The sequence below is a fragment of the Elephantulus edwardii genome, unplaced genomic scaffold (assembly GCF_000299155.1).
Source record: "Elephantulus edwardii isolate Elephantulus edwardi_28Jun2011 unplaced genomic scaffold, EleEdw1.0 scaffold00502, whole genome shotgun sequence".
Taxonomy (NCBI): Eukaryota; Metazoa; Chordata; class Mammalia; order Macroscelidea; family Macroscelididae; genus Elephantulus; species Elephantulus edwardii.
The window spans coordinates 209,367-218,359 of NW_006400252.1; the positions used below are offsets into that span (position 1 = coordinate 209,367).

The window sequence follows — 8,993 nt, forward strand, 5'->3', positions numbered from 1 at the left end:
TGTTTTTAAGGAAGTGCAGCCATATTGCTCACTCTTACTTTGGACATAGTTTCAGGAGGAATCAGTCCTTGGAGAGACATCAAGCTGGAAAAGTAGAGAGTGAGAAAAAGAGAAGGAGACCCTCAACATGATGGACCAACACTGGCTACCACAGTGGCTTTGAGCATGTCAGAGATTATGAGGATATTGTAAAATAGAGTGAGATTCAGAGCTGTTTATAGGGTGGCAATGAGTCATAGATGACAACATCAAACAATAAGAATAACTTTAGATAATTATCAATAACAGAGTGGTATTCAGTAGTATAATTAAGGAATGTGGTAGCAGAGGTGGTTAGGTGGTAGAATTCTTATCTTCCACATAATTCCCAGCTAATGCACCTCATATATAACCATCACTTTTCTATTAGTGGAGGCTTGTGTGTAGCTGTGATGCTGCAATGGTGAATATATTCCAGTGGCGTTTCCAGACTGAGACAGAATAGGAAGAAACATCTAGCGACATACTTCCAAGTATCACCTAATGGATCACAGAAAGTCTACTCACAATCCATTATGAGGATGGCACAGGGTGACAGTGTTTTCTTTTATTGTGCATTGGATCACCATGAGTCGTGGACTGACTCACTGACAGCTAACCACCACAACGATAATCCATGTTCAATAAAATAGACCTTAACTATTGTATATGTATTAATCAGGGTCCAAAAGAACAAAGAAAGAGCAGCCAGAGTGTTCCTGTGCAGGCAAGGACAGTGCAGCTTCCTCTTTCATACTTTGGATTTACAGCTAGGTGAGGCTATTCCTTGGAAAGAGACATCATGTTTGGAAAGATGGAGGGTCAACCTAGAACAGGAAGACCCCCAATGAGATGGATTGACATGGTGACTTCAGCAACGGGCTCTAGTGTGCCAGAGATGATGAGGATGGCACAAAATGGGCAGAGAACATGAGCAGACACTTCACTAAAGAACACATTCAGATGGCCAATAAACATGTGAAGAGATACTCAAGGTCATTGGCTATTGTTGTTACATACCATTTAGTAAGAACTAACTCACAGCTGACTCTGCAGTGGGTTTTCAGAGGCAGTAAATGGCATAAAGGAGCTTGGCATCTTTCTCTGTGCAGCAGCTGACAGATTCAAACTGCGTGCCTTTGGATCGGCAACACAACTCCTGCCCTTTCCTATGCCATCCTCATCACCTCTGACATGCTTGAGCCCACTATTACAGTTACTGTGTCAATCCATTGAGAATCTTCCCCTCCTTTGCATCCCTCCAGTTGTTCAAGCGTAATATCATTTTCCAAGGACTGGTCTCTTCCAACAACATGCCCAAAGTGTGTGAGATGAAGTTTTACTATCCTTGCCTCTAAGGAGCACCCTGATTGCATTTTCCCCAAGAGATAATTGTTTGTCATTTTGACAGTCTGACAATCTTCTTCAACACCTTTAGAGAAAGGTACCTATTTTTATTCTGTCATTGTTGTTGCTGTTATGTGCTGTCAAGTTGCCTGTGACTCATAGTGACCTTATGCACAACAACTCTGAAGTCTGCCCTGTCCTGAGCCAGTCTTGCTGACTCTGACACACCTACCACCATTACCCTAGTTAGTGTGGCAAACCATCTCTTCTGGGATCTTTCTCTCCTACACTGTCCCTCCACCCTTCCGAATGTGATGTCCTTCTCCAATAATATCAGTCCCTCCTGGCCACATGCCCAAACTATGTGAGATGGAGCTTTAACATCCTAGCCTCCAAAGAGAACCTTGGTTTCACTCTCACTAAGACAGACCTGTTTGCTTTCTTGATGGCCCATAGTGTGTTGAAGACTCTTCTCCAGAACCACAACTCAAAGGCATAAATTCTTCTTCTGTCATCCTTAGTTATTGACCACCTCTCTGATACATAGCAAGTAATTGTGAAGACCATGGCCTGGATCAGGTGCACCTTAGTCTCTAGACTGACATTGTTGCTTCTCAGTACTCTGGAAAGATCCCTGACAGCAGATTTACCTAATGCAATTCACCTTTTATTTTCAGACCGCTGGTGCCAAAAGTGTTGATTGAGGAGCCAAGCAAATGTCAATGAGATATTATTTTATGTCAACAATAACAATGTTCGATAAGACAGCAACCAAAATATGTTGATGAGGATGTGGAGCGTTTGGAACACTACTGATAAGAATATAAAATGATGTAACCACTATGGAAAGCAGTTTGGTGATTTCTTAGAAAGTTGGGAATAGAAACACCATTTGATCCAGCAATGACACTGCTAGGGTTTTGGAAGACCTACAACACAAACACACATCTGTGCTTATTGCAGCATTATTTACAATAGCAGGGATATGGAAACAATTCAGCAATAATCAATAAGTGAATTGCTAAATAAATGATGGTACAGTCATGCAATGGAACACTATGTATCACTAAAATGTGATACAGAAATTTATGAGATACTGTATGGATCTGGAATAAAGTATTCTTCTGGGTGACAATATAAGATCACTATTATAAAAAGCTAAGGAAACGTTTACACATATAGTCAATCTTGGAGTGATAAATAGGGATGAGAAGGGACAGAGTAGAGTAACAAGAAATTGATAAGTTGAATGAAAAGTAAACAAACACACATGAAAAGTAATGAAAGGGAAGACAGAGGCAAAGAATGGTGAAAGGAAATCAGAATTGCAGAGAGGAAGTGATACGAAAGAGCAATTACATTGTGGGTACTGAAATTGATGTTATTAGGGGGAAATGTATGTGAGTGGTTGAACTGAAAAGTAATTTGCAATCTGAAACACAGAATGAAGGAAAATGTGAAACACAATGTATATGAATCTTGTATGCAAACCAATATAATAAATAATAATAATAATAACACAAACAGCAAAACTGGAAACACTAACCAAAAGGAATATTCTAAATAAATGAGTTTTAAATGCAAAAAAAAAAAAGAGCTATCCATCATAAATTCTTACATGGTCTACCTGAAAAATAGATTTTTTTTTTCCTGGAATCAACAATAATTGAAATTTATTGCATACCTTCTAGAGGCCAAGCTCCTTTACATAAAATATCTCTAGTATGCATATCAACCAGCAAGGTAAGCATTCAGAATGTTACATAATTTGCCTAAGATCCTAAAGCTAATACATGACAGAAATGGAAATAGCAGAATCAAGTTTGTCTGACACCAAAGTCTCCGCTCATTCTACTATACCACTCTGTGATGTTGTTATGTGATAAAGTACTATTGTATTTAGAAAATTCTGGGGTCAGAGAATTGGGGAATTTTACACCCCATCCTTTATAAGACTTTTTTCTTTATTTTTTTAAGGGGGAGTTTCTGATGTTTGCACCGTCTAGGTTAAGTGACAGTGAATGCGAGATACACACAGAATGACCCCACAACTCCTGCTATGATTCTAGTGATTGTAGAGCTAGTGATTGTAAGCTTTGAACTACTAACCTTTAGCTTAGGAATCCTTATACACTGTGACACCAGGACTCCTTAAGGATGAGTTTAGAAAGAAAGAACAATTTCCTTTTTCTAGAGTCATAAGGAGTTCTGCTTGTTACCAGATGTTAACTTAGAGGTCAGTAGTTCACATCACTGCGAGGGGATTTGGGATGGGGGTGGGGTGATGGGGTTGGGCAATCTCATTCCCGAAAGACTAACAGTTTTGAAAACATATAGGGCCACTATTAATCGGAATCAGCTGGGTGGCACAGGGATGGGTTTGGTTGGGTTTGACTTCACATTTCTGGTATTTGCAGGAGGTGAGGTGTGGGGCTGGCTAAATAAAGATGGATTGTTTATTTCTCCATTTTATCTCTGAGTTGTTTGTGAATTTCAAGACAATTCATTGGCCAATCTCTTGCCTGATATTTATCCCTTCCACCCCCACTTTATTTTTAAAAGGGAGGCGTGGAAGTAAAGGGGTTGGCATCATCTGCACAATAGATAAAAACAAAGTTGAAGTCATTTGAAGTCAAACACTGTTCTTTGATTTGTTTTGGGAAAAGTGTGTATGTTTGAAAATAGGTTTGTTCTGGGTCCCTATTCTTTTGCCCAGACGCACTGATGGCATTAGAAGGGATCACCTCGAATGGGAGAGATGAAAACGAGACTTCCTCACATTATAGCTCTCAGATGCGGATCCGAGTGACAGGAACATTCACATAGCTTCTGGACAGAAAGGAAAGGTGCTCGGCCTGAAGCCAGCGGAGTCACCCATTCGCGGTGGGGACAAGGGGACAGGGTGGACGGCCGAGCCCCGAATTCGCGGCTCCAGTCTTCCCCAGGCCGTCCTCCCTCCGGTTCGCGCCCAGTGTGGCCTCCGCAGTCCCCGCGCGGTAGCCTCGGGCGTGGGGCCAGGGGCGCAGGCAGCAGGGGCAGCCGCCGCGACGCTGGAGACCTGACCAAGGATCCTCGCCCGCATCGCCTGGTCTCCCAGCTCAGCCTCGAGCCCAGCTTGGCTCCTTCGGGATCCGAGAGGCTGTGGGTGGTCCAAGAGCCCCAAGGACTCAGCAGGCTGTGGGTCACAAATAGACTTAAAGTTGCCTCACCTTCTCCAGAGCTGCCACTCTGGTCCATGGACTTTCTTTTCTTCTCTGGAGTCCTAACACTCTCTTTCTCATCGCCTTTGAATCTGAATTGTGATTCTTCAATCTGTCATTGACTCTTCTCTCATCTTTATTCATTGTCTAACTTTCAAATGCATAGAAAGCAATTGAAAATACCTTTGTTTCGATCAAGTGCACCTTAGTCTAGAAGCTGACAGCATTGCTCTTTAGGATTTTGGAGAAGTTCTTGATGGCAGATTTCCCTAACACAACATTTCATAGTACTTGTTATTGTAGCTGTTTATTCTGTGCTATAAAGTTGACTATGACTCATGGCGACCCTATGAACAATGGATCTCAACCCTGCCCTGTCCTGGGCTATCTTCACCAACTCAGAAACATTTGATTCCATCACTACAGTCACTGTGTCAATCCACCTTGTTAAGCATCTTTCTCTCTTACGCTGATCTTCTCCACCTTTTCTAGCATGATTCTCTTCTCCAAGAATTGGCCTCTACTAACCACACGCTAAAAGCCTGTGAGATGGATTTTCTCCATCCAGGTTACTTGCTTTTTTTATTTTCCCTGAGAACAACCCTATTTGATTTTTGACAATTGATAGGATATTCAGTACTCTTCTTCAACACCACAACTTAAAGACTTAGTCATTCTTTTTTTTCATCCTTTGTACATCCATTATACAACTTTCAGGTGCATAGCAAGCAATTGAGAAGATCATGGCTTGGATCTGGTGTACCTTAGTCTTTAAACTGACATCATTGCTCTTTACTACACTGTAAAGATCCTTGACTTCGCTCCTTAAATTATACTATTATTTATGTGCCGAATTCTTAGTTGTTTCTCCCACTTAATATGAGCTCTATGAGGGCAGGAATTTCATCTGCCTTGTTTATTGCTGTATTCTAATACTAAATACCATCTGACATAGTGTATTTAAAAAATACTCCTCAATACATAAACAAATTGATGATATTACGATAATCTAAGAGCAGAACCTGAACTTGAGTCTGGGCTCAGCCACTTACTCCTTAAATAGTCTTAGACAAATGATTCAGCCTCTCTAGGTCTGCAAGATTGACCAGTTAAGACTGTTGTAAAAATTAGAGATAAGAGATGAAAGTGCTCGATTCATATACCGAGAATTATGGCAAAAATGAACATCTTTCTTTATGAATTACTTGCATAAGAACAAAAGTGACCATTAAATCTATTCTCTTAAAAGCAGAACTTATTAACTGAGGATTCTACACTAGAAGGTATAAAAGGAAATAAATTAATGTTAGTATAATAGGCTTGGAGAACTAGGCTTTTAAGCTAGCTGGGAGAAACCAGGCTGAGAGGTTTTGCTTTGACATTTCAGTCAAGGCACCACTTTGTCCTGAGTCAGCAGCAGTGTTGGAAGGGATGATTTAAAATGATCTCATTTTGTTTCCAATCTGGTCCAATAACCAGACCACAGATGACATCACATCCAGGGTAATAATTTTATCTCTGAATTCTTGGGAACTCTCTGCTAAGAGGTGCGTCAACACAGCAAAACACAGTGCAGCTGTTACAAAGGACAAGCATCTCTAGATGCTCTGCTGTGGAAAGGCTTGAGGCAAAAAGACTTTGTTGAAGACAAAGATAATAATCTGGAGTGGAAACACTCAATTTTCTAATCATGTCTATTGTAGGCACACATAAGCAAAACCCCACTACATTGGACAGTAGATGTCTAGACTATAGGTGCCCTGGTGACATACTAGGTGTAATCCGTAACCAGTTGTGCTGCTAACCCAAAAGCAACCCCTCTTCAGGGATTCTAATCCACCACGGCTCCTCAGAAGAAAGATGAGCAATCTCTTCCCATGCAATTTACAGCCTCAGAAACCCAATGGAGAGTCAGTTATGACTCAACAACAATGAGCTGAAACAAAAGATCAGCAGTTCGGTCATAGTTCTGTGGAGTCTTCTGTTCAGCCTCTGTGTGTCTGATCTCACACTCCACAATGTGCCATAGTAGTAGCTAGAAGCAGCACTGGACTTTCCCCAGTGAAGAGCAAATAGCATGACTCCGGGATGAAGCCAATTGCATATTCAAATGCAAAGCGGTGGCAAACAGGAAGGTTCTTCCAAATGATCTGGTCTTTCTTGAGACTCATGAAGAAATGATCCTCTGCAAATACTATGAGAAAAGGTTACTGGAATTCTGCTCAGTATTTAAGCCAGAAATGCCAAGGTCTCTTGTGCATACAGCTCATATGTATTTCAAAAGATTCTATCTTAATAGTTCAGTAATGGAATATCACCCTCACATAATAGTGTTCACTTGTGCATTTCTAGTCTGTAAAGTAGATGAATTCAATGTATCTAGTCCACAGTTTGTTGGAAACCTTCGAGAGAGTCCTCTACGGCAGGAAAAGGCACTTGAACAGATATTGGAATATGAACTACTACTTATACAGCAACTTAATTTCCACCTTATTGTCCACAATCTATACAGACTATTAGAGGGCTTCCGTATTAACTTAAAGACTCACTATCCCATGTTGGCTTGTTGTGATCCACACAGTCAAAAGCCTTTGCATAGTCAATGAAGCACAGATAGACATTCTTCTGGTGTTCTCTGCTTTCTGCCAAGATCCATCTAACATTAGTTATAATATACCTAGTACCACAACCTTTTCTAAATCCAGCCTGCACATCTGGCAGTTCTCTGTTGACATATTGCTCCAAATGATTTGGATAATTTTCAGCAGAATCTTGCTTACATGTGGAAAGAATGGGAAATTCCAGGACATTTAATTGTGCTAATGAGAAACCTATACTTGGACCAAGAGGCAGTGGTCAGAACAGAGCAAGGAGATACTACATGGTTCAAAATCAAGAACGAGGTCTGTCAGGGATGTATTTTGTCTCCATACCTTTTCAATATGTATGCAGAACAGATCATCCGAGACGCTGTGCTGTATGAGGTGGAATATGAAATCAGGATTGGTGGAAGAGTCATCAACAACCTGCATTATGCAGATGACACAACCCTGCTTGCTGAAACTGAGGAAGACCTGAAGTGCTTGCTGCAGAAGGTAAAGGATTACAGCCTTCAATTGGATTGAAACTCAACATCAAGAAAGCAAAGATTCTCACCACTGGGCCAATTGGCAGCATCAGTATGGATGGTGAAGAGATTGAGATAGTTAACAGTTTTAGCTTACTTGGTTCCACAATCAACGCTCTTGGTAACAGCAGCCAGGAAAACAGGAGATGAATTGCTTTGGGAAAGTCAGCTGTGAAGGACGTCACAAAAGTACTGAAGAGCAATGATGTCAGGCTGGAGACTAAGGTGCACCTGATCCAGGCTAGTCTTCGCAATTACGTGCTATGCATCAGAGAGTTGGACAGTGAGTAGGGATAATAGAAAGAGAATTGATTCCTTAGAGCTGTGGTGCTGGCGAAGAGTGTTGAATATACCATGGACTGCTAGAAGAACAAATAGGTTTGTCCAGAAGTGGGTGAAGCCAGAATGCTCCTTGGAGTCAATGATTCTGAAGCTTCATCTGACATACTTTGGACATGTTGCAAGGAGGGACTGGTCCTTGGAGGGGGGACATTATGTTTTGGGAGAGTGGAGGAACAGCACAGGAGAGGAAGACCTTCGATGAGATGGACCGATTCTGTGATTGGAGTGGTGGGAATGAGTATGTTTGAGATGGCGAGGTTGCCTCAGGATAGAGTAGTATTTAGGTCTCTTGTACATAGTGTTGCTATGAGTCGCAAGTGACTCAATGGCACATAACAACAACAACAACATCCCATGTTGGAGAACCCAGAGTTTTTGAGGAAAACAGCTGATGACTTTCTTATTAGAGTGACATTTTCAGATGCTTACCTTTTATACATACCTTCCCAAATTGCCTTGACTGCCATTTTATCTAGTGGCTCAAGGGCTGGAATTACCATGGAAAGCTATTTATCAGCATGTCTTATGCTGAAAGATAACAGAACTTGCTTGTCACAGTTACTAGATATAATGAAAAATATGAGAAATTTGGTAAAAGAGAATGAGCCACCAAGAATTAAAGAAGTTGCTGCTTTGAAACAAAAGTTTAAAATACCATAATTTAAAAAAAATATATGATGAATGTATGATGTTTCACATTATAGTTTCAAAATAAAATTAAATGGATATGCTGAAGTTTATTTCAGTGCTAACTACCAAGAGGACAAGGAAGCATATCCATTTAATTTTATTTTGAAACTATAATGTGAAACATCATATATTCATCATATATTTTTTTAAATTATGGTATTTTTTTAAAAAGTATCTTTCAGGGTAGCTTTATGTGAAATAAAATGCCTTCAAAGAAGCCAATATATCACATGGTTTGGATGATCTTACCCTACCATAACTAAAAGCAA

The 8,993-nt window shown here is 40.5% G+C and overlaps 1 pseudogene; it reads left to right on the forward strand.

Annotated features, from left to right (window-relative positions):
- The first annotated feature begins 6,583 nt into the window (after positions 1-6,583).
- On the forward strand, positions 6,584-8,694 carry LOC102875802 (annotated as a pseudogene).
- The last annotated feature ends 299 nt before the right edge of the window (positions 8,695-8,993 follow it).